Raw genomic sequence first — 27,437 nt, 5'->3', positions numbered from 1 at the left:
TGAGGAAAAAGACTTTATTGAAGACTACAATGAGAAAAACTATCAGACCGCAGACGGCATGCATTCAAGGTGAGCTCTGAACATTTGATCTGGAACAGGAATTCAATAACGGCAGCATGAGCTTCATTTTAGTCTGTAGCTGCTGAATTCATGGATGAATCATCTGGCACTAGAGAAGAAGACCATCAAACATCCACGTCAGCTGATGGAGGTCCAAGAGTCTCACCCAACAACCAAACTACAGAGTGAAGACCTCAAATCTGATTGGACGGCCTCCTATTCAGCCACGTGTGAACAAATTCCTCTAAGCTGATTTGTTTTCTAAAATAAATCTAGTTTGAGTCCTAATCTATGCCTATGTGTTTGCTTCTTTACACCGCTGTTAACAGTTTAGGCTGTTAGATTGTTCCAGATAAGACAAGTACAAGATTCTTCAGAGCCGTTCTACCACGAGCCTGACAGGAAGAACTCCAACAGCTACTGAATGTTCCTGTGGTTCCCTCAAGGCTACAGGAGGAGCCCTACGAGGACGAGCCGGTCCACCTGATGGAGGCCAGTCGCTGCGGTTCAAAGCCAACACCGACTACGTGGACTTCTACTGGACCACACGGAGGCCTTCAAACCGGACCAACAAGTTCAGCGACTCCCCGACTCGTGGGTCTGAGGACGCCGCTGAGCCTCGGCCCAACCGGCCGCCTGTCTGGGTGTTTGAGTGCTGAGAGGTTTGTGGATGCATGTGAACATGTCTGTGTTGAAACAGCAGCTTTTGACTCACTAACGCTGGGAAAAACCAAGAGCTCCTTTATTTGTGACTTCCACTAAAAAACTGATGAAAATAAGTTTGCCAGGGTTCTGACTGATAACAGATTATTAAATAATGAAAATAATCATTTAAATATTCCTTTAAACAATCCTTTTAGGTCTACATTTCCTTTACACTGTCTTCTTGGTATATGTACAAGTATTTTGGGTGGAATATACCATTAAGCCCAATGTTCAAGGGTTCTTCTGGGAATATACCATTAAACCAACCTTTTAGGTAAATGTTCCAAGATGTTGGGTAGAATATACCATCAGATCAACCTTTTAGGTCTACATTGGAAGATTTTAGAGTAGAATACTACTCCAAACTATCCTTTAGGTCTACATTTAAGGTGAAATACTCCTTTACACCAAGATTTTTTTGGTCTACATTGAATGATTTTAGGTGGAATATTCCTTTGAACGAACTTTTTAAGTTTATGTTCAAGGATGTTGGGTGGAATTTACCATCAGACCAACCTCCGAGGTCTACAGTAGTGAATTTTAGGTGGAATATACCATTAAACTCACCTTTTAGGTCTACATTGGAGGATTTTAGGTGGAATTTTCTTCCAAACCGTCTTTTAGTCTACATTTAAGGGTGTTTAGGATGGTATATTCTTCTAAACCAACTTCTCAGGTCTACATTTCAGGTGGAATATTCCTCCATACTAACTTTTTTGATCTACATTGAAGGATTTTTTCTAAACCACCCTTTCAGGTCTATATTTGAGGTTTGAGGTGGAATATTCCTTTTAACCAGCCCCTCAGGTCTCTTTGAGGATTTTGGATGGAATACTCGGTTAAACCAACATTTAAGGATTTTTGGTGGAATGTTCCTTTAAGATGGATGTGTGAGGACCTTGTAGGTGGAATACTTCCTGTAACCAACCTTTTAGGTCAACATTCAAAGATTTAAGGTGGAATATTCCTTTAAACCCACCTAAATTTCATGTCTTGATCATTATCAAGTGAGAAACCTCAATCCAGACTCCTCATAATGACGTTTGAGATTTATGCTGCTGTTATTTGTTTAGTCCAGACGAAATGACAGAAATCCACAACTGTAATTTTATTTCAGGACTCGGTTATTAAATGTCAAAACAATCCGTGTGACTCTAAAAACTCAACAGCTTTACAAACTCTAAGATTAAACTCTCCACAAGGATCCAAAATAAGTTGGACTTTTACATGATATGACATCACTCACCCAGCCCTCTGGACTTCCAGTAAGCTGTGTTCCTATTGGCTGTCCAGGTGGCTGCTAGGTGTTATCAGGAACACCTGAGCAGCTCAGTGTCTTCCTGCTTTATTTAGCTGCAGGCAAACATTTCCTCTGCTTCTGTTCACCACTGAACTGGGTTTGGCTCCGTTGCTTTAGCTTGTTCTTTAGGCGTTGGCTTGCAGCTTCCAGCAGTAAAATCGTCTTTAATGTGTTTCTTGGTGTGTTTTAGGGCTTTGTACTGGATAGTTGTCTTAGTAAATGTGGTGCTTTAGCCACAGTTAGCTGAGTTGTGTCTTTATCTTGGCTGTAGTGAGTCTTTAGAGGTTTTTGGTCAGACACATTCTGAATTCTTGTTTGTGAACCAACATTGGTTGTCCAGAAGGTAAGAGTTCCTGTCCTGATTCTCTGTTCTCAGAGGTTCTCTGGTAGGCTGCAGGAGACTTTAGCGTTTGGGTTGTGCTAGTTTGGTTTTTGTACGGTTTCATTTGGACGACTATCTTGAGGCCCCTCCATGTGGTTTAGTGAGGTTTTCTGCAACAGTTCTACAAAGCAACCTGCAGCAGAAGAGACTTAGAGTTTTTAGAAAGTTCTGGAGACCAGACTTTAGAGCAGCAGAAGCATTTGTCAGCAGTTTGAGCAGGAGAAGGTGAGCTTCAGAGTAGAAATGAGACAGAAACCTTCTTGACCAAGAGTTTGAGCAGGTTGTGAAGAGTCTGTAGTTCTTTGGTCTGAAAGCACAAGAAGAGTCGACTCATTAAAGAAGAAAACAGGAGATATTGTTGCTTCTTCTGTCGCTCTGAAGTTCCCAGTTTCCTTAGACTGAATATCAAGTTTATATTTTAAATGATTTCCCATGTGATCCCAACAAGACTTCAATAAACTCCCTCCATCCCCTGGACACAACATATTTTATTACCATGTTAAATCTTTTTTTTTTTTAATATATTTTTGAGTTTTAATCATAGTTTTAGCATAGTTTTTTTCTCTTTGCTTGTTTAGTTTTGTCATCTGTGTAAAAGGTGCTAAACAAATAAAGTTGAATTGATAAACTGAATAACTGACTAACTCATGATTGTGACAACAAAAGTATTTTCATTGTGATTAAAGGATTTGTTTCATTTTTAAGGTTGGGGTTAAAATCTTGACAGAAAAAAAAATTAAAGAAATAAACTACATAACAAAAAGCAATTAAATCAAAGGGGGAAAAAATTATTACAATAAAACTTTAAAAAAAATGTATAGTATTTTTTTAAATGTTTAATATTATTCTTGTTTAAAAAGTATTTTTTTAAATGTTTAATATTATTCTTGTTTAAAAAGTATTTTTTTAAATGTTTAATATTATTCTTGTTTAAAAAGTTTTTTAAATGTTTAATATTATTCTTGTTTAAAAAGTATTTTTTTAAATGTTTAATATTATTTTTGTTTAAAAGGTATTTTTTTTAAATGTTTAATATTATTCTTGTTTAAAAAGTATTTTTTTAAATGTTTAATATTATTCTTGTTTAAAAAGTATTTTTTTAAATGTTTAATATTATTCTTGTTTAAAAAGTATTTTTTTAAATGTTTAATATTATTCTTGTTTAAAAAGTATTTTTTTAAATGTTTAATATTATTTTTGTTTAAAAGGTATTTTTTTTAAATGTTTAATATTATTCATGTTCAAAAAGTGTTTTTTTAAATGTGTAATTATCAGAAATATTTTCTCTGTAATTTTTAATAATGTTATTTTAAAAAATGTGTTTAATTTCATACTTACATGTTTTGTATCGTGTTGAATTATCTAATTCCATATTTTGTCTGTTTAATATCATTTAATTGTAATTAATGTTTAACTTTATTAAACAGACAAAATATGGAATTAGATAATTCAACACGATACAAAACATGTAAGTATGAAATTAAACACATTTTTTAAAATAACATTATTAAAAATTACAGAGAAAATATTTCTGATAATTACACATTTAAAAAAACACTTTTTGAACATGAATAATATTAAACATTTAAGAAAATACTTTTGGGGTACCTGTATAGCTCAACAGGTTAAGTGGGTGGCCCGTGTACAAGGGCTGTTCCCTGACGCAGCGGTCTGGGTTCGATTCTCACTCATGGCCCTTTGCTGCATGTCTTCCCCCAACTCTTTTCCCCTGTTTCCTGTCCTTCTCTCACTGCGCCTATGAAAATAAAGCTGAAAAAAGGCCAAAAAAATAACTTTAAAGAAAAAAAAAAAAAAAACTTTTTAAACAAGAACAATATTAAACATTAAAAAAAACACTTTTTAAACAAGAGTAATATTAAACATTTTAAAAAAATACTTTTTAAACAAGAATAATATTAAACATTTAAAAAAACACTTTTTAAACAAGAATAATATTAAACATTTAAAAAAAATACTTTTTAAACAAGAATAATATTAAACATTTAAAAAAATACTTTTTAAACAAGAATAATATTAAACATTTAAAAAACTTTTTAAACAAGAATAATATTAAACATTTTAAAAAATACAAAACATTTAATTAGATTATTAAACCTTTAAAAAGACAAAACATTTAATTAAAAGATTAAATGTTTAATTATAAAATTAAATTTTAAAGACAATAAAACTTCAAATAGGAATTAAACAAAATACAATGAATCATTTAAAAAGAAAATTAAACATTAAAAGGTGGTAAAATATTTAACAAAGATTTAACAAAAAAAAAATTCGTACTGATTATCTTTTACTTGGTTCCTGGTTGGAATGCCCATCAATGTCAATGTGAAGTTCACTTTTAGTTCTGATTATTTATTTTTATTTTACTAACACCCATTTGCTTTTAAGCCCCTCACATGTTGTGTTGTTGTAAACTTACTCTTTCAAATAAATACTCATCTAACCCTCTGGAAACCAGCATTTGGACTGTTTTTGTGTTGCTGCTCACCTACTTCAGACAGCCGGGACGTAACGTTTTGTGGACTAAAGGCTTTTCTATGATGTTTTTAGAGTGACATACTATACTATGACTTTTTTGTGACATTTTGGACGACATACTATGACTTTTTTTTATATATTTTGGATGACATACTAAACTGTGACATTTTTTTCACATTTTGGACAACATACTAAACTATGACATTTTTTTCACATTTTGGACGACATACTAAACTATGACGTTTTTTCCATATTTTGGACAACATACTAAACTATGATGTTTTTTTCACATTTTGGACGACATACTAAACTATGACTTTTTTTCCACATTTTGGACGACATACTAAACTATGACGTTTTTTCCATATTTTGGACAACATACTAAACTATGACTTTTTTTCACATTTTGGACGACATACTAAACTATGACTTTTTTTCCACATTTTGGACGACATACTAAACTATGACGTTTTTTCCATATTTTGGACGACATACTAAACTATGACTTTTTTTCCACATTTTGGACGACATACTAAACTATGATGTTTTTTCCATATTTTGGACCACATACTAAACTATGATGTTTTTTTCACATTTTGGACGACATACTAAACTATGACGTTTTTTCCCACATTTTGGACGACATACTAAACTATGACGTTTTTTCCATATTTTGGACGACATACTAAACTATGATGTTTTTTTCACATTTTGGACGACATACTAAACTATGACGTTTTTTCCACATTTTGGACGACATACTAAACTACGACATTTTTTTGACATTTTGGACGACACTAAACTGTGATGTTTTTTTCCACATTTTGGACGACATACTAAACTATGACGTTTTTTCCACATTTTGGACGACATACTAAACTATGACGTTTTTTCCATATTTTGGACAACATACTAAACTATGACGTTTTTTCCATATTTTGGACAACATACTAAACTATGACGTTTTTTTCACATTTTGGACGACATACTAATCTATGACAGTTTTTTCACATTTTGGACGACATACTAAACTATGACTTTTTTTCACATTTTGGACGACATACTAAACTATGAGGTTTCGGTCAAATTTTAATCATCTTCAGGAAAGGACTTCCTCTTTGAAATAAATAGCCGCCTAACCCCCTGGAAATCAGCGTTTGTCCTGTTTTTGTGTTGCTCCTCGGCGACCCCACACAGCCGGGTCGTAATGTTTTTTGAGCAACACACCATACTATGACGTTTTTACAATGATGGTTCTACTATGGAACCAGTTTGACATGTTCAGGTGTTCTTTGTGTGAAAACTCAGAGATTTCAGGGATCAGAAGGTGGTTTTCAACTTTCTTTGTTAACTTTCTGCTTCAACTTTAAACTAAATTTCCTTCACTAAGCCAGCCCTCTGGACTTCCAGTAAGCTGTGTTCCTATTGGCTGTCCAGGTGGCTGCTTGGTGTTATCAGGAACACCTGAGCAGCTCAGTGTCTTCCTGCTTTATTTAGCTGCAGCCAAACATTTCCTCTGCTTCCTTCACCACTAAACCGGGTTTGGTTCCGTTGCTTTAGGTTGTTCTTTAGGTGTTGGCTTGCAGCTTCCAGCAGTAAAATCGTCTTTAATGTGTTTCTTGGTGTGTTTTAGGGCTTTGTACTGAATAGTTGTCTTGGTAAATGTGGTTCTTTAGACACAGTGAGCACATGGTGCTAATGTGTGCAGTGATTAGTGGATTTGCTGCAGCTGAGTTGTGTCTTTATCTTGGCTGTAGTGAGTCTTTAGAGGTTTTTGGTCAGACACATTCTGTATTCTTGTTTGTGAACCAGTGTTGGTTGTCCAGAAGGTAAGAGTTCCTGTCCTGATTCTCTGTTTAAAGAATTTCTCTGGTAGGCTGCAGGAGACTTTAGCGTTTGGGTTGTGCTAGTTTGGTTTTTATACGGTTTCATTTGGACGACTATCTTGAGGCCCCTCCATGTGGTTTAGTGAGGTTTTCTGGAACAGTTCTACAAAGCAACCTGCAGCAGAAGAGACTTTGAGAGTTTTTAGGAACTTCTGGAGGCCAGATTTTAGAGCAGCAGAAACATTTGTCAGCAGTTTGAGCAGGAGAAGGTGAGCTTCAGAGCAGAAATGAGACAGAAACCTTCTTGACCCGTGTGGTGAGGTCCTGTACCAAGAGTTTGAGCAGGTTGTGAAGAGTCTGTAGTTCTTTGGTCTGAAAGCACAAGAAGAGTCAACTCATTAAAGGAGAAAACAGGAGATATTGCTTCTTCTGTTGCTCTGCAGTTTCCTTAGACTGAATATCAAGTTTATATGTTAAATGATTTACCATGTGAGCCCAAGAAGACTTCAATAAACTCCCTCCATCCCCTGGACACAACACATTTTAATACCATGTTAAATCTTTTTTAAAAAATATATTTTTGAGTTTTAATCATAGTTTTTTTCTCTTTGCTTGTTTAGTTTTGTCATCTGTGTGAAAGGTGCTAAACAAATAAAGTTGAATTGATAAACTGAATAATTGACTAATTCATGATTGTGACAACAGAAGTATTTTCATTGTGATTTAAGGGTTTGTTTTATTTTTAAGGTTGGGGTTAAAATCTTGACAGAAAAAAAAATTAAAGAAATAAACTACATTTAAAAAAAGCAATCAAAGGAAGAAAACATTTAATACAATAAAACTTAAAAAAATTAAACATTAAATACAATTAAATGATATTAAACAGGCAAAATATTGAGTTAGATTATTAAACAGAAGCTACAAAATATGTAATTATGAAAATAAACATTTTTCAAACAAAATATTAAACATGAAAGATGAAATATTTTAGATAATTAAACATTTAAAAAATACAATTAAACAAGAACAATAAACATTTTAAAAATACTAAACATTTAATTAGATTATTAAACCTTTGAAAAGACAAAACATTTAATTAAAAAATTAAATGTTTAATGAGAAAATTAAATCTTAAAGACAATAAAACTTTAAATAGGAATTAAACAGAAAATACAATGAAGCATTTAAAAAGAAAATTAAACATTAAAAGGTGATAAAACATTTAAAAAGAAAAACCTTAAAGATTTAATCGAAAAATTAAACATGGGGAAAGAAAAGGAAATTTTTCAAACAAGCTGATAAACATTTGAAAAAACAACAATTAAACATTAAAAAGACAAAACATTTGGAAATCAAATCAGACATTAGAAAAGAATAAAAAGGTGAGAAAAGAGCAAAACAAAACATTTAAGAAGAATCAAACTAAAGACAAAACATTTGAAAAGACACCAGTTAAACTTTAGAAGATCAAATTAAACAGAAGAAACAATAAAATGATCAAAAGAGCAAAAACAGATTTCTTAAAGTGTTTTCAAGTCTAAAATGAAAACATCAAGTTGTTTCTTCAAACATTTCCTCTTTCTATGTTCTTGGTTTGATTGTGGACAGATTTACTAAGAACTCATTTCAGAAAACTGCTTTCCAGATAAAGTCTACTAGTAGTTGAAGGCATTGATCAAACTATTGTTACCTTCTGATCTCCACAAACTTTACTGTTCAGTGAAGAGAATCAAAGTTTGTTGAGGATTTCTAAAAAACCCACAGGTGAAGGTCTGAGAAGAACTCAGATGGATGGTCTAAATGTGAAATCAAGACTCATGGTCACAAGTTTTAAGGGATCTGTTAACCATAAAGTTCAAACTAACAGAGAAGTACTGAGAAACTTTTAAGATTTCAGTCCTCAGACTGTCTGAAGGTTCAAACTAACAGAGAACTACTCAAGAACTTTTCGGATTTCAGTCCTCAGACTGTCTGAAGGTTCAAACTAACAGAGAACTACTGAGGAACTTCGAAGATATCAGTCCTTGGACTGTGTGAAAGTTCAATCCAACAGAGAACTACTGTGGGACTTAGAAAATTTCAGTCCTCAGACTGTCTGAAGGTTCAAACTAACAGAGAACTACTGAGGAACTTCGAAGATATCAGTCCTTGGACTGTGTGAAAGTTCAATCCAACAGAGAACTACTGTGGGACTTAGAAAATTTCAGTCCTCAGACTGTGTGAAAGCTCAAGTCCTGAGGACTCGGTAGGTGTGGAGGCTTGGAAAGTCTTGGAACTGAAGGTTCAACCCTCCAGCACAAAGGCTGAAGTCCAACCTCCTGAGAAAAACGGTCGAGTCGAGACTCAAGTTAAAAAAAAAACTCGAAAACCACAAAAAATAGATGATAAATGTGCAAAAAAAAGAAGTTTTAGTATCTGAGCGAGTAGCTCAGGAGGATAAGAAGAGGACTACCAAGCGGAGGGTCGCAGGTTCAAGACCCACCACCGGCACTTTTCTTTCTTTGTCTTTGTCAGGATTTTGAGAAAATTTAAGAAGTGTCTGGTCTTGAACCAGCGACCTGCAGCTCCATAGGCAAATCCTTAACTCACTGAGCTACAGATCAGATACAAAGAAATAATTTCGTCGTCCCTTTGGCATCGTAGTTCCTCAAGTGACCTCACGGGCGGAGCCAAGGCGGAGTCTGGGTGGAGCCGGGGCGGAGAGTAGGCGGGGAGGTGGGTGGCGGCCTCCCCCCTCTACTCCCCCACATCCCCCCACCACCCACCACACCTTCCCCCGCCCCACGAGTTCTTCGAGTCGCCACGAGTTCTTCTAGTCTCCACAGGTTTTCCCCAGTTTCTGGAGTTTCCACCAGGTCTGAGGCAGAACAACTTGTCATGAAGAGGTGTTGAAGCCGGCCAGGATGGACTGACTTTTTACAGCCACTGGAAGGAAGACCACTAGAAGAGCAGGTCTTTAACCACCATCCAGAAAATCCATGGAGTTGGTCAACTTTTATCAACCTCCATCCACATGTTCAACTTCATATCTTTGAGATTTTTAGCACCACAAACCTTTAGTATCACACTTTATTATCAATTATGACTTTAATGGAATCCACCAGCAGATTTACTTTTTGTTGACAAACTTTATTCTTGTCGTCGTTGGACTGCAGTATTTAAAACTCTTCCTTCTATTTGACCTCATGTTTAGTAGTTTTAGTGGAGAAACTTATTTTAATTGTCCAGTAGTATCTTAAAAACCAAATAATAAATTTGATTAGTCAAGATGTTTAAATTTCTTACTTTGTCATGTTTTAAATATGACAAAAAAATATAAAAATAAAGTGTCTTGAGACAATTTGACCTGTAACTGGCGTTATATAAATAAAATTGAATTAAAACTGTATGTATCTTGTAATGTTGGAGTAATTCAGCCATATATGTTGGAAAACACATTTTCTTTGTCCATTAATCTGTTGATTGTTTTCTCCACTAATTCATTTCTTGTTTTGGTTTATAAAATGTCAAACCCAAATCTATTCAGTTTACTGTCATAAAAACCAAAAAGATTTACATTCATGATGCAGGAATCAGACAGTTTTTCACTTTTTATCTTAGTTTAGTCAGAAAGATAGTTGATAATGTGTGAATTGTTGCAGCGCGTGAGCTGTAGAAGGTTTTAATCTTTGGGGCCGAGTGTCAGAAAACATTTAGAAACCAACATCAACAAAACACTCAACAAAGATTTGAACATCATTAAAGGGAAATCCAACTTTTGCATGATAATGTCTAATTAAAGGACATTTATTTCCAACGTAAATGTGTGATATTCATCCTCTGGAGCTTTCTCTTCACATCACTTCCACCTGCACTGGTTTGGTCGGGAGCATGTGCAACAAACATTTGAAAAACTGCACTTTAACATCAATGAATGACACTGAAGTTTAATCTCTACATAAATGAGACTGAGTCTGGATGTGCTGCTCTGTCATTAACTCCTAAGTTTAGGGAAAGTTCAAACAAAAGAGGACAGTTCAGATAAGACTTGAAAATGAGCTTATTTTGAACAAACATCTCAGACTTTCTGAGCTTCAGCACCTCTAGCAAGATATTTTAACAACAAGCAACTCAAGAGATCCAGAAGTTGGAGAGCGTTAGCTTTAGCTGAGCCAAAGAACATGTGGGATGCTAACCTAGCAAACATTTCAGACTTTCCTCTGTGAATTCTGAGAAATACTTTCCTATTTAAAGACAGAGCTACACATCTTAACTCAGTCTCATGAAAACAGACTCTAATTCAGTGTCATCCATCCATATTAAAGTGCAGTTACCCAAAATGTTTGTTGTATGTGCTCCAACAAAACCTGTCCAGGTAGAAGGTCACTTTGACAAACAGGAAGTGGAAGATTCCAAGCAGATTTATAGAAGGGGGAACCGGACTGTACTAAGTGTGGTCGAGTATAAAGGGGTGTTTTGTGGGTTTTTAAGGCTGATAATGATTATTATTGAGACATTTGGAGTATGTTCATTTGGATATTCATTTGCAGTAAATGAAAGTATTTAAAATCTTGGAGTTAAACTTACAAGAACACAAACTCTAACAGAAAACTTTGTTGATACGTTTTTGTTTTGTTTACAGATGTTAAGTTAAAGAAGTTTTACTCGTGACGTATAACCAATCAAATCATTCCAGAAGACAGAGCGACCACAGGTAGATAAAGGTTCAGAGCCAAAGTAGCGCCATTTTTAAATGTATTTATTACCGTAAATCAGTAAAAAATAAAATACTGATAATCAGTAAATCAGTCAGCCCACAATTACTACAATTCTACAATGTATGTCTCTTTCCTTTGACTTGTTATTTGTACAATATACGATGTATATGATGGCGTTTTTTCATACCAAAGGCTCTACTATGATGTTTTCTAAGAGACATACGATGCTACTCTGTTTGTTCTGGCCCTGGGCCACTGCACTCCTCCTCTGTTGTTTTCTGGATTGTACTCAGCTGCATGCCTTCGTCCACCCGGCCTCCGTTGACTCGTCCCGCCTGCCGTCTCTGGAGCTGAAGCTGGATTGGAACAGACCAAAGTACAGTCCAATCACGATGCCAGCTGCCTCTCAAAAGGCTCCTTCATCTGGCAGGTGGCGGCACTTCTCCTGAGGGGAAGCTGAGCTGGCCCGGCAGAACTTTGGAGATGTGGTCCAGTGGTTGGTGGATGTGTGGGGAGATAGAGAGGGACCTTTGAATTGTTCAGAAAGGAAAACAGGAAACCCATTGGTAGTTTTAGTTTAGGGTGCTACTGCGGTGTGTTTTTGGGTTTTAAGAGGTGAACAGGAAGAGTTTTTTTTTTGTATTGATTATCTTTCACTTTGTTCCTGCTTGGAATGCCCATCAATGTCAACATGAAGTTCACTTTTAGTTCTGTTTATTTATCTTTATTTTACTAACACCCATTTGTTTTTAACCCCCTCACATGTGTTGTTGTAAACTTACTCTTTAAAATAAATACTCGTCTAACCCTCTAGAAACCAGCATTTGGACTGTTTTTGTGTTGCTCCTCACCTACTTCAGAGAGCTGTGGACTAAAGGCTATACTCTGACGTTTTTAGAGCGACATGCTATCCTATAGGCTTTTTTAATTGACATATAACTATGACGTTTTTTTTGTTTTAGTTTTTTTTTTTGTTGTTTTTTAGCAACATATTCTAAGAATTTGAACAGTTTTAAAAATTACTATACTTTTACTTGTGCAATGAAATATTATTCTATGGCATTTTTAGATGACATATTATACTCTGATGTTTTCTTGAATAACATACTATTTTGACAATATATTGCACTATGACATTTTTTGAACCACATATCATACATGACAATTTTAGGCAACATCCTATCATTTTGCACTTTTTGAACCACGTAATAATCAGTTGGTTTTTTTGCCGACATGCTATACTATGAACTACAGGCCATACTATGTTATTCTTGAAAAGTATACTATACTTTGACATTTTCTGAACTACATCCTGTACTATGGCGTTATACACAGAGTGCTTTGGTTCCATGTTGATTTATAATCTAGATTTTTTTTCTGTTTTGTTTTTTGACAGGATTTCCACAGACCTGACCGTGAACACCACTGACACCCACCTGAGGGAGACGCTGCCTAAGATCTCAAGGCTGCTTGGTCGTGGTCTTTCTGGTCCTGCTCCAGAACGCCTTCATCAACTACGTCTTCTTTTGAAGAGGCCCTCAGATGCTGCAATCTCTGACCAGTTCTGGAGGAACTGCTACTTTCACTCTGTAACGAGACATCAGTTATTTTAAAGACCCAGCTCCTGGCGGCTTTGAGTGAAAATTTAACATCCATCAAAACGAACTACAGACAGTTAAATCTGAGCTGTTTGTCAGTATTTCAAACATCAAGTCCGACCCTGCTGCCCTAAAGCACACTGTGGGTGAAACGGAAACTTTACTCTCCACATCACCGACGACATCGTCACACTCCAAAGCTGAGCACCTGTCTGCTGAACTTTTAAAAGTGGACTATAAATGTGTAGAATGTGAGCAGCAGAACAGATGTGATCAGAAAGAAGTCATTTTCTTTTTTCTTTTCTTTCTGGTTGACTTGATGCTGTCAGATGCAGATGTTGGAGCTGATTCTGATCTTTCAGGATAAAAAGCTGCTTTTCCTTCACAGACTTTTCAGGAACTTATTCTCTCAGGTTTTCTCTGCTATTTATATTTTTATTATCTGTGATTATTTCATTATTGTAAAATAAAGTTTGAGCCATAAAGACTCATTTAGTTATTTTAATCCTGAAATCTTTGATGTAGCAGAACTAAACTTCCATTTTCCTTCTTGTACTTCTGATACTAGAACTAAACGTATCTTCAACATGGATCATCTGCTTTTAATGAATCAGCAGCAACATCACAACAACAAATGAGACAATTTTCAACAAATTAACAAAACTGATGTCATTTAAAACTATCAGAGTCTGATTTAGTGTCAAATTAAAGCTGATTACTGACAACTAGAACATTAACGTTACTGTTTTAATCACATTTAAGTTTCTTGAACGTTACATTAACATCAACCAGCCAGTTTTATGAACTTAATGAACCACATTACAGGAACACAACACACTTCAGCTCCTTACAGGAAACAACACAAACATTGTTAGCTTGATGCTATATTTAGCTGCTAATCAGGACTGGTCAGCTAGCTCTGTTAGCATTGCTAATTCACATTAAAGCTAATATTCACTGGATGCTAACTCTCTTCTCTGGTCAACACACACAAATAAACTCCACCGACTCCTGGGTTTCACTGCTCACATTATATCTGACTCTGAAGTTGAACGTAAAGTTCATTAAAACCGGCATCGATCAGTAAATTATCATTTATTACCAACCAGCTGTCAGAGTCCTTCAGTGTCTGTTGGTCCAATCAACCAAAGGACTGAATTACTGAACTGAAAACTGATTAAAACAGGACAACGGACAGTAAAAATGTGTGGAAAATGTGCTGCTGCTCCACCGATAAATACCAACAAACTATAACAAACTTGGTGGAAGTGTTGCTTTTAGTGATTTTTTAATAAATAGCAAATATGAGGATTTTATTTTCCTGGAAGTAAAAGGAAGCGCTGCTTCTCCATAGTTTTGCTAACTTAACTTTAGCTGCACTTTCACCATGTTCTAACAGATAGATCATTTTTTTATATTAAAATAGCTGCACTTCCTTTGTATATTTGGTCGTTTCTTATGTTGCTGCTGTTTCATTGCAATTATATTTTAATAATATCACTTTAAATACAGATAATTGAAAAGAAAAAAACTGTCTCTGTAATACTTAATGAACTGATATGTCATCTAGTGTTAAACTGAATAAGTATTCTTAATAATATAAAATGTAACTGAGTGAGCTGTATTAATTAAATTGAGATATTTCAAATTGAAAGAAACACAACATTGACTGAAAGATTTCAGTCAGTTAAACCTTAAATTCATTTACCTAAGAAAACCATCCTTTAATGTCTTGCCTTAAAATGACCTACATTTTTTAAAAAAATATAGGTGCAAAGTAAAAGTTTCACACTAAAGATGAATCACTGATGAACATTTAATTGCTCAGCAGATATTCAGGACTACTGACAACACAGAACCTTAACCTTACTGTTTTAATCAAATTTAGGTTTTCTGAACGTTACATTAATGTGAACCAGTGTCTCCATGAACAGTTTTATTAACTAAATGCACTACATTACAGTAACACATCACACTTCAGCTGTTTACATGACACTCAACACAAACATCGCTAGCTTAATGCTACGTTAGCTTAATGCTACGTTAGCTTTAATCAGGCTACAACTGAACAGCTAGCTCGGTTAGCATCGCTAACATTAAAACTAATATTTACTACATGCTAACTTTCTTTTCTGGTCAGCACACACAGAAACAAACTCCACCAACATCTGGACTGCATGGCACACATTATATCTGACACTAAAGCTGCATATAAAGTGCATTAAAAGCGGCACCGATACGAAAATAAACATTTACTTACGGAACTATCAGAGTCCTTTCAGTGTCTGCTGGTAGAATCAACTGAAGGCAGAAAACTGGTTAAAACAAGCCAACGAGAAGGTAAACTGTCTGTGGAAAAGGTTCTGCTGCTCCACCGATAAATAAACCAACAGTTATTATATCAGAATTAATCCAAACGAGGAGAACAGAGTCTCTGCTGCCTCCTCCATAGGACCTGTCAAGCTTTCCAGACCGGACTGTCAATCAAGTAGTCCCGCCCCCTGGCTTCGCAAAACTTTAACGCTCTATAAAAAAATCAATATTGATTTATTTTAAGATCGGCCACCTGATCTCTCATTCTGACCATGAAAACTCAAGAAAAAATATGTATATACAGTCTATGCACCGTACTCTGTTTGGCTCCACACTTGCTGATGACCACTTCCGGTCTCAGAAAATGAAAAAACGGACCTTTTTTATTTCCGTCGCTTACTGGTTTTACTTTTTTGTTATTCTAAATATAAAATGAAAATCAAAGCATTTTTAAAATTTCATATATCCGTTTTTGATCATGAAAAGGAAAGATGCCTTGTATTTCAATTTAAATTTTTGTATTTTAAAACGAAAATCAAATAACCACTCGTTTGTTTTTCAATACCCGTTTCAGAACGGAAAATCCAATTGCCAAAATATACACGGACCCACATGCATAGTAATTATTATTTAAAATAATATGTTGATTAAAAAAATGTTGCCACAATTACAAGAGACATCAATAAAAAAAAAACAAAAAAACGGAGGTTTAGGTTTAATTTTAACAGTTTTATTTGAGATTCAATTTGGTCATCAGGGGAGAAAAATGGTATTTTAGGGGGAACTCCAGACTTATCTGGTATTTTAAAAAATATTTTCAAACATTTTTTTCCTGTTTTTTTTAGATTTAGTCTCAGGACAAGTGAATTTACACAACAACTCCATGTTTTAGTACATGCACATGGATTATTTGACTTTGATGGGTGGGACATAAAATGTCCTCCAGTTCTGGATTGACCCAGTTCACATTTTTACTCCCTTTACCATCATTTCTGTATTGAGTTTTGCACAATTAAAAAAAAATCTCTGATCAGTGTCTATAGTAGGTGTTTTTGCAGTTTGTCTTTTGTTCACATCTCAATTGTTTATCTGGATTATTTTGGTATATGAGTTGACCGTGATGTCAGTGTACTCAGTTTTGCATTATGGGACATTTTGATCACCTAAATAGCATTTTAAGAGAAAGAGTTATTACTCAAATAAGAATCTGACTGGATCACACAAAGATCTACTTCTGCACAATCATAAAAGCTTTCACTTATTTTGCCTAATATGTTTATAATGTAATTATTCTCCTGTCTCAACAAAATATAACTACGTGCTTGTAAAAAGTCTTGAGCCACAGATATTATTCCATATGTGGGCAGATAATAGAAAAGAGTAGTGTGATTTAGTACTGTAGCCTTGTTCTTTCAAGTAGTTCCAACAATTTCAGATGAATGCTCTGCAATCCATTAACGCAAACTTGTTCTGTGCAGTCAAGCTTTGCTCAAACCCACAAAACTTCATTAACACAGCTGTCACACTCAGAAATCCTAAATATGTGAAGCTGAACTTATGTACTATAAAAACCGAGGGAGTCTCAGATTTGAATAGTTCATTTAGCAACACGAAAGATAAGTTGATGTTGAGACGTTAAGAAATATCATACCAAACTATCTGCTTCCACTATGTTCTCCGCCAGCTGGAGTGTTTCTGTGGTGAACACACAAGACGAGAGTCTGAAACACACTGCAGAGTATGCATGTGTGTTTTCCTACGTCTCCGTTATCAGATTGTTCTTTCTTTATCCCTCGCAGATAAACCATTCCTCTAATAAAACCTGTGTAATGACACGTGTAGCATGCTTTGCATCAAAGAAGTGAACATACATCCAGATAAGCTGATAGGGCACATACTGCACACACAAAAAGCCCTACTGTTGCACTGCACATACTTCAGCCCCCATACACTTCTCATCCGACCTCCCATTCCTCTTCCTCTCTCGCTCTCTTAGGACGGCCAGTCGGTGGCTTGCAGAAGTGGGGGCAGAGTGATTCATGAGCCGGGCGGAAGGACTGCGTATGAGCACCACATGTCTCTTCAGTTGCATTGCTATCCACGCACACATACGTGCACGCACGGACATGGTGACAGGTGCAGCCCTGCAGGAGAGGACGTGGCACTGAAGAGGCCCTTGTTAACGCTGGCACCGGACCCTCAGCTGTGCCCTGTCGCACCACTGGAGGCTGTGTGGTCACAGGGTGATATATGGGCGGCTCTATAGGAGCAGACACGCCATCATATTCATTCATTGTGAAGTAGCGAGCACACACAAGCTCTGTATTCTGTCCAAGACGATGATGAATATTAATTATCTGAAGACACGTATTAAAGAGTCACTTCATTCAAATAACAGACATTTTCTCATTTACACTAGTTGTGCTTTGCTTTGCAGTTTGTTTTTTCTTCTACTTTTCCAGGACGGAGTCAGTCACCTCTGAGCTGTTTGCCTCCTCCCCACTGTGGATTATGTGAAGCAACAGGGGACACAGTTTCTGGAAAGATATATTGCTGCTGATTAACATTTTTATTGCCGTTCTGCGTCAACAATTTTCTCAGGGACTGTTTCTTCAGAACAAACGAGTTCCAATGAAAACTGTTCACAGTCAGGTCTGAGGATTATCCAAAATAAGCAGAACTGAGTTTCTAGAAAGTGAAGTTGCTGTTGAAGGAGATTTTGTAATGTTGTGAAAACTCAAGTTTGTCCCCACCTGAAATATCCCAACTACTAGATGGATTGCTGTGAAAATTGGTGCATGTATTAATGTTTCAAATACGATGAATTTTAACACATTTAGTGGTTCCTTACGTTTACATGCAGCACCACCAATCAGGTCAAAATTGTAACTTGTGCAATACATATGGAACAAGAAAAGCACTCAGAGAGCGCAGTACTCCGCCAAGGCTGCTCAGTTGTTGTATGATTTCTGATGGATAAGTCCCGATAAGTCCGCAGCGGTGGATTTGTAGTAGGATCGCAATCATGTGATCGACAGCAGGCAGCTGATGTAGTGTTTACTTGTTGTCATAGTTACAGTGACACCGTGCTGCTATCTCACAATGATACGAAAATCCTTAACAAATCTGTGGATCCAGACTATAAGCTGCATCACGGCTAAAATCTAACCAGGTGGTCTTTGTGTCATTTCTGACCTTCCCTGAAAATTTCATCCAAATCCATTAGTCCGTTTTTGAGTAATTGCTAACAGACAGACAGACAGACAGACAGACAGACAAACCAACGCCGATCATCACATAACTCCGCCTCCTTGGCAGACTAATAAGTCACTGGACATGGCAAACATTATATATTCTTAACGTCAACTTGTTAGTCTCAAAACAAGCACAGCCTCACAGAAGAGAAAGCATCAGTGCTTCCAGATTAGACTGAGAAAACATAACTGAATCAGAGCCTGCATCCTCATAAAAGTAGCCCAGTTTAATATGGTACAAGGCAAACTCCAAACCACAGCTAATAAATAAATAACAAGGTGGACAGGGTTCTGAACAATCCGACCCAACCCAATAATAAATTATTATAAAATTCATAAAATAAAATGATCTTGTTATTTTTAATTTTTGTGAGAAGATGCAGGCTCTTTTGTCTTAGAGCTTTGACAGGGTCATTACTATATATCAGGAAAGGACATGAAAATAAGTTTTAGCTCAGTTGCTCTGACAGTCATTCGCAATAAGTCATTGCAGATTTAGTGGAAACTTCCCAAATATTTCAAAAAGAAGCCCAAAATAACAAAACCGCCACAAAAATATCTTCACCTGCCCAAAAAAAAAAAAAAGTAGCCGAGTAATTGGATAGAAAAATGCTCCATCTGGCAACACTGAGACTTTGACTTCTGGTTTGTTAAGTGTAATATTTCATCGTGGTCAACACCACAGATGATGTTCAATTGATTATCCATGTAATTCTAACGAGGCCGTGACTGAAATGTCAGATAAAGACATTCTAAAACATACTAGTAAAACCAAAACTATTTGTGTGGGTACATACCTCTACACTGCAAAAAATAGTTTTTTGTGATTCAGGTTCAGCTGCTTCTTTAATTGCTAAACGGTCACAAAGTGTTGAAATGTTTTTGATATTAGTGTTTCATTTTTGCAGTTGACACCTGGAGCCCCATTTGGTAAACACAGAACATTTCGCTATCGATGAATAAAAATAATCCTATATAAAACAAATTTTAAAAAGCTTGACATCTACAGATTTTTTCAGATTGGTTGTGAAAAGGTTTAATAAACTAGGGTTTAAATAATTTTGGCAGCCGTGAGGGAGGACCATTAAGCAACAGCTTAAACTGAAGGAAAACAGTAAAAATCACCACAGTGAGGTCATGGGGAGGTTATGAACTGTTCAGCTGGTGGTGATGATATAAACCCACTTTCCAGAATGACACATTCCTGCTGACAGATGCCTAAACTATACATTCACACTTGTGTATATTTCTCTGTCCGTCTTTCATTCGTGCTCTCTGGGGGGGGTAGACGATTTAACTGGTGAGACTGAAACGAGGACAGCGACGGGCAAATGAGCTGATTTGTCAGAGCCTGAGACAGCTGCGTCCTCTGAGAGCAGCGGCGTTAATAGACACATAAAAATGTTCGCACTGTTATTAATATCGCATGGAGATATTGTGGGTAGTTTATATTCTGCTCTGTGTGTGTGAACACGGTGAAACCGGGCAGTGTTGTTAGGAGCCCTGTCCACCTTGTTTAATAGTAGAGACGTGTATCGGTGTGTGCATGAAGAGAAGTGTGTTTTACAGAGGCCCTGAACTTCCATCAGTGTGTGCTTTTGTATTTGGTCTGAGCATGTGCAAACATTTATGTGTAACCAGAGGAATGCAGAGGTGCCTCAGTCAGAGGTCCACCTTTCTGTCCATCTCATGAGCGTGTGCTTGCTAGTGTGTATTGGTGGTAGGTAGTTTTTAATCAGGATGAGTCTCCATTTAATCAGCAGCTGCCACAAGAATGACTCTGTATGTAATAATATTCTGATTATTATTTAACTTTTCCTGTAATGCCACCATGACACCAAAATGTTTCAGTCTGTCTAATAGATGATGCCTGTAATCAGTGATCAGTGTTAAAACACTGGCATGTCATTAAGCACACATTAGCATTAAGCTCAAAGCACCACTGTGTCTCAGTATTTAGTTCCTTGCCTTTCTTGTTTCTAGCTAACCCCATGAGGAATTCATGGTTTATTCCTTCTCAAATCATCAGGGGCCTTCTGTTTAAGCATCTCTGATTTGCTTGAAACATTTTTTTAATCACAAATTATAGACATTAAAATTATATCTGTGAAATTTTAGCATCATATCTAATACTTTTTGACATAACTGAAAAAAAAATGTCTATTGACCTACAGTCAGCACATTTCTTCATGCCTTGCAACTTGAAGCTATATTTGGATGACAATATCTCAGGAGCTATTAAAGATCCATCCACCCATCTTCTATACACCACGTTATCCTCTGTAGGGTCATGGGGGAGCTGGAGTCTATCCCAGCTAACTTAGGACAGGTCACCAGTTTATCACAGGCTATATATAGAGACAAACAAGGACACGCACATTCACACCTACGGACAATTTAGAATCACCAATTATCCTCAGCATGTTTTTTAACTGTGGGAGGAAGATGAAGAACCCAGTGAAAACCCCCAGAAAGATCCCAGGCCGGGATTCAAACCGGGGACCTTCTAGCTGTGACGTAGCCGTGCCACCGTGCAGCCCGCTATTAAAGAAAAAACCCTGAAATTTTTAGTCATTTTTAATGTCATTGATTCTGAACTGCACTTTTTAGGAGAAGAAGGGCACTCCTGAGGTCCCTTTCCTCAGCAATCTTTTCCAGTTCCTCCTGGGAGATCCCAGGCTAGATGACATATGTAACTGTTCCAACAAGTAAAGGGTCCATCCAGGGGTGTTCTTCCTACTGGACATGCGGGAAAACCTCCAAAGAGGGCACCCTTAAAGTTTCATCATCAGATGCCTGAACCACCTTAACTGGCTTGTTTCAATGCAAAGGAGCAGCAACTGTAAGTTCCTTCTACATGTCCAAACTCCTTACTATCTCTAAAGTGGAGCCCAGCAGCTCTACAGAGCAAATTCATTTTCATTACCATCGTTGAGAGTTGGAACACAAATCAGCTGGTAAATCGGGAGGTGTGCCTTCCAATTCAACTCTTTCCTCACCATGTTGGTCTGGGAACAATAGCTCCATTACTGCAGATGCTGCACCAGTTGTCAATCAGATAAATCATCTCATTTGCTTGGGGCAGCAAAGCACCCCAACCCAAAGGGAGCATTCCATCGGTTTCCTCTAGACAACCGCGTGGTCTCAGACTTGGAGGTGCTGACTCTCCTCCCAGCCATGTCGCACTTGGCTGCAAAACCGCCCCAGTGTGCACTGAAGGTCACGGCCCGATGAGCCTAACAGAACCACATCATCTGCAAAAGGCAGAGATACAACTCTGAGGTTCCTAAACCAGATACCCTCCTAACCAGCTGCACCCTGAGATCCTGTCTGTTAATATCACAAACATAATGAAGACATGGGCAAAAACTGCCAGCACCCACTGGAAACATGTTTCACACTGTGTCGAGAATATGAGCACACAGACCTAACTCAAGGCTAAAACGACTAAATGTTACGTTCCACCATGATCTGTTTTCATATGCAACATCTGTACACATTTGTATTCTTCTGTCACACAAAACAAACATAGAGACATGTCTTTTCACAAGATGAGGTACAACTTGGAAAATGGACAAATAATGTTTAATTTTTACAACAATATCTGGCAATACTATCATATACCACCAGTGACTTCTGAACGCCAGGCACATTGTATGTTCAGTCCTATAGCTCACAAAGTCAATCTCACAAGGCGGATTTCATGGCAGCTTAAATTTGAGGTGTTCTCTGTTATGATCTTAACAGATGCTTGGCAGCCAATCACAAATATATTTTGCAGCCAAGGCTTAAGTACACATAAATTTACACTACCCAGTGTTAGCTAGACTCATATTCAGGTCTGACAAGCTAATCAGCAACAAGTGTGTTCATTCACAACTCCTGTTACTTAAAACAGAGTCTCAAGTCTCATAACTACAATATACATTGTCTGAATTACATTCTATCAGGCTATGATCTCTAAATATTGAACACTATGTAATAGTCTGCTTCAAAGGAATCATTCCTTTGGGGAAATTTTCCAGAATACTTGCTGCACAGTTTCAAGTGCCGTACAACATTAGGAACCAAACCCTGAGCCTATACATTTCTGGGCCTGTGTGCCGGTTGTTGTATGAGGCTGCGGGACTGCTGGCTGGTTGATGAATGAACCAATAGCGTCCTGGCTTTGTGATGAATAGACCAATAGAGGATGATGGATAACAGTGAAGGGAGCAGGCAAGGAGTGGATCATGGTCTCAGTGAGTCCTGAAGCATGAATGTAGCAGCAAGATGTTAAAATCAGGAGAAGGAAAAGGGAGGCAGATAGAGGAGACAGGTAGAGGGAGAGTGTGTTCACAGTGATAAGTGAGGGGAAAAAGGAGTGAGTGGGAAAGAGCAATGTGACAAAATGTTAGCGAGGGGAGAGCTGACAAAGGAGGGGAGGATTTATGAGCGGGAAAAGGTAGACAGAGTGGAAACTAAGGCCGAAAGACAAAAAGAAAGACCGAATGACATAAAAGAAGGAGTCCACAGCCACGGTAACAACTCCGAGATAGTACTAAGGGTACTATAAGCACGTTTAAAAAGTGTGAACATCATTTATTATACCCCAGCACAGTATAACAATCTGTGCCAAGGCCCATTTGGAAGAACAGCAGGCATCAGGTGTCAACTAGCTGTACCAAAATGAGGATATGGAATCAAGATTACACAACTGTCTGCTACTTTTTCCAAACATGGCCACAATTATATAGTTTCTTATACTGTTAAGTAGATATCTGGTTAGACAAATGCATCTAGCATTGATTAGATAAAAGTCCTTTTAAAAAGCGTGCAGAGTCTCATCCTTGTCTGTGCATCTAACTGTTTATACTTGTGACTCATGGATGATAACATCAGCGTACTGTGGTATGGAGCATTAATGTGAATCCTCGCCTGCAGGGGTGCTGGGAAGGGGGACAGTCACACTCAGACACAGTTCACTTCAGTCATAGACAGTTTCGGAGTGCTCTAAGACAAAGTGAAGCTACAGTAAATGCTAATGTCAGTGTTAGTATAATTTATCCTGAGCCGAACCTGGACTTGGCTGCCATTTTCAACGTGATGATGATGTCATGCATGCAGTTGAGGAACATCTGGAGGCTCAAAACATGACCTTCTTCCGTGAAGGGATAGCAAATCTTCAACATCAGTGTACCAAGAACATTGAAGTTAAATGAGACTATGTGAGGCCCGAGAACTTTTTGAATTGCCCTTGTATGTCACAGGATGCTTGACTTGTTGGTGGCACTAGATGAAAAGTCAACAAATCTCCAAAGTCTTCAAGAAGTTGTTGAGATTTTTGAAGCTCTTTCATCATTGCCATCATTGGATTTGCCGCTAGCAGGGGGAACAAAAGGATGAAGCATTGAGCATATTCCCTGCGTTATTCACTGACAAAAATCCTTCTACTGTGTGCCGTAACACCACAAACAAGGTTCAAAAAATAGCACGAAATAAAAGCCCACAAATTTGCCTGGCAACCCTGCAAAAACAGATTATGACAAACAAAAAGAGCATTATCCGTTCATCCTGAGTCCCAAACTTCCAAAAACAAACAAACGAAAGGCAGTGAAAGAGTGTGAGATAACCCCTTTAAAAAACTCCTTTGAGCCCATACTGAAGAGAGATTAAATCCTCGGCTCATTCCAGCATCAAAACAGTGGAAAATGCGGGGCATATTTTAAGGTCTCTTGAAGATGTGTGCACAGGTTTTCATGCGTATCAAAACTGTCCCAACACAGTTCTCGCTGGCACGAAATGACTGAGCCCGAGGCGAAGCTTCTCCTGCCAAGGTGACTGATATCAGTAATAGCTACAGGGTGCGACTTCATGCCACAAAGAGCTCCATAACCCATGGCAACTTGGCAGGCAACTTGTAAGGCGCTCATGCAGGTCGGACTCCAAACAGCTCTGTCAACACAGCACGGCGCTTCACAACAAAGGAAGACTGATTAAAGTTTGGGGCCGTCTGCACACCTGTTCATCCCCCTGATATCAAAAAGAATCTCTTGTTACTATTCACGGGCTGCGCAGTGTGTATCCTTCAGAGTCTGACAGAGCCATTAAGAGCACAGAGGAAACTCACTGGATTGTTCGTACACGTAGCTGAGTGATCTTCCTGCTGTTTGAAGTTAGCTGATGATGGAGAACATGTGGGTCAGTTTCTGCTTCCTGGACCAGGCCTTAACTTCAAACAGAGAATATCTCGAGTGCAGAGGAGGAGGTACGAGAAGAAGAATTACAGGAGGGAAACAGTGAAGTAGTGAAGAAAAGCATTGGAACTGAAATTGTAAAAACAGATGATGTTGCAGTATCAGTCTATCAGTTCACACAGCTCATTTACCTCTTCCTGAGCTCTCACGTCATGAAGGCAGATTCTTGCTTCCAGATATTTACATCAATTAAAGCGGTGCGCTACAGAAACGCTCAATTAGAAGTAAAAGTTCTGCAATTAGAAGTACAGAAGTATAAGGAATACTATGTGCTTGAGGTAAAAGTAGTTATTATGCAGAATTACATCTAAAAGTAGTATTTTTTTAGTTGTAATTGATCAAAATAAAGATACTATAAGTGCTTTGTATTTGGCTATATAAAGTACCATATTTCCTTCTGAGGTAAAATACTAATATTTTTATATTTACTTCAGTTTTGTACTTACTGCAGTAACTTTTCACTCCTGTTCATACTGCAGCTGTGTTGTAAGGTTGTGTCCTCTGATCCGGAGCAGACTGGATTGAGCTCATTGGGACATTTTATTTTTCTAGAAAGAGCCTTAAATTTGAGTTGCTGAAACCATTAGCCAATTAGCTGTTGTCTGTTTCCAGTAGGGGCTGCACAGTGGCGTGGTGGTTAGCACTTTTGCCTTGCAACTACAAGAGCCCCCGTTCACATCCCAACCTTCCTGGGTTCTTTCTGCATGGAGTTTGCATGTTCTCCCTGTGCATGGGTGGGTTTTCTCTGGGTACTCCAGCTTCCTCCTACAGTCCAAAAATATGCCTGAGGTTAATTGATGATTCTATATTGCCTGTAGATGTGAGTGTGATTGTTTGTATATGTAGCCCTGCGACAGACTGGCAACCTGTCCAGAGTGTCCCCTGCCTTTGCCCCACGTCAGCTGGGACAGACTCCAGCCTCCCTGTGACCCTATAGAGGATTAAGCGGTGTATAAATAATGGATGGATGGACGTTTCCAGCAGAGGATTCTGAAGTCAGACAAACAATCTGTCGAAGTGATGACCAAAGGCCGCTGTTAGCGGGATAGAGATGTTGCTCTGTTACATGAACTATTGAGGAAGTTTTATGTAAACACTCTGGAGCTTTTGTGTGACTCCTGCCTCTACAGATGCCCTTGTGGCAATTGTGCATCTACTATTCTTACTAATTCCTTGCATTTGTAAGCATCAGCTACTCCTCTATCAAAATTCAGTGAGGGTGTAACCAAGTTAGGACTGGTGAGGGTCTTCTGGTTTCTTTTAACATGGAACCGACAACACCACCGAGGGACTTTCACCCTAAGAATGTTAACAATCCTGCCTCTCAACAGAGGGTTTCCCCTACTAAACACAGGTACGTGCACAAATGAATACAGAGGCGTGTTTAGAAAAATATAAATACAATTTTTTATTCTGGTACAAAAATATGTTCCGCACACACACTAATGTTACTATAAATGCAGTTATTAAAACTGACAGTCACACAGGCCCTACACAGCTATGGAGGGGAGAAACCTGACTACTGAGCCAGAGAACCAGCCACAGCAACCTGAGGATAAACACACAGTAATGTTAATATAAATGCAGTTATTAGAAATGGAGGTCACACAGGCCCTACGCAACTATGGAGGGGAGAAACCTGATTACTGAGACAGAGAACACAGCCACAACAACCTAAAGATAAACACCCACATGGGGAGAAACGAAACTAAACTCGAACGGCAAAACAACTACAAACTAAAAGAAACAACAAAATAAACAAGCAAAAAGACAAGGCAACAGAGGCAAAGCTGTAATGAAACAAAGAAATGTTTAACCACAATCAAGCAACAGAACGATAACAATAAACATAAACATTTTGGTTACCTCGGATGTCCGACCCTACACACGCATGACGCCGCCGATAAGCAGAGACACCGTCAGCAGACTCTGCACTGCAGCCACAGAAGACTGGTCTTAAAAGAAGAAACAATATTAATACAAAATCTAAACCTTACCAGTGTTTCGCGTGCTGCACAGCGCCTACCTGTCCAGGAGTGTTCAGGAGTATACTGGAGCTACGTCCGTCAATCAATTTGAACCCCCTGCTGCAACGGCCAAACCAATCATTAGTTCCCCCACAGCTGTATGGCTGATGGCTAATCAGCCGGTCACAAGAGTATTTACTGGTACAAAGCAAATCTTTTTTTTTCTGAATACCAGATGACTGGCAGTGCAAACACTTGAAATAAACAGAAACTGCAGCGGATCATCCAGCAGCAAACAGCTCTGATATCTTGATATCTTCATCCGCGCTGACAAGCACGCACACAGACCGGGTATCATTTAGAAATAAAGAGCGCCAACCTGGGCCATTAGTGGAGAAAAAATAAAACTGGACTATTATCCGCCTCCCCTCTGGGGTTGCCGTGCTCCTGTCACTGTAATGAGATGAAAACAAACAGTAACTGTAGCCCTGTGTGCTATATTTTTGTGTGTATCTGCAGCGCTCTCTCGTCTGGTATCAATGGCAGTCACTTAGAGAGTGTGAGTCAGTGTGTTTACTGTTTTCACAGATGGAGCTTTGACAC

At 37.7% G+C, this 27,437-nt stretch overlaps 1 long non-coding RNA gene across 4 annotated transcripts; it reads right to left on the bottom strand.

Annotated features, from left to right (window-relative positions):
- On the bottom strand, positions 1-27,437 carry LOC129349038 (uncharacterized). 4 transcript variants are annotated; one of them, XR_008601840.1, is made up of 6 exons: positions 27,214-27,437; positions 26,894-26,954; positions 24,741-26,822; positions 17,314-24,643; positions 12,903-13,053; positions 10,508-11,994 (listed from the first exon to the last, which is right to left on the bottom strand). It is a non-coding gene; the product is annotated as an uncharacterized LOC129349038 (long non-coding RNA). The 4 variants fall into 4 exon arrangements; XR_008601839.1 differs by lacking the exons at positions 17,314-24,643; positions 24,741-26,822; positions 26,894-26,954; positions 27,214-27,437 and adding exons at positions 1-2,754; positions 7,070-7,141; positions 15,325-17,301 and having other exon boundaries at positions 11,698-11,994; XR_008601838.1 differs by having other exon boundaries at positions 26,894-27,437.

Source organism: Amphiprion ocellaris, chromosome 5, assembly GCF_022539595.1.
Source record: "Amphiprion ocellaris isolate individual 3 ecotype Okinawa chromosome 5, ASM2253959v1, whole genome shotgun sequence".
In the NCBI taxonomy this organism is placed as follows: Eukaryota; Metazoa; Chordata; class Actinopteri; family Pomacentridae; genus Amphiprion; species Amphiprion ocellaris.
Note: the sequence above shows the minus strand (reverse complement) of the source record. Positions and strands in the feature narration are given on the sequence as shown.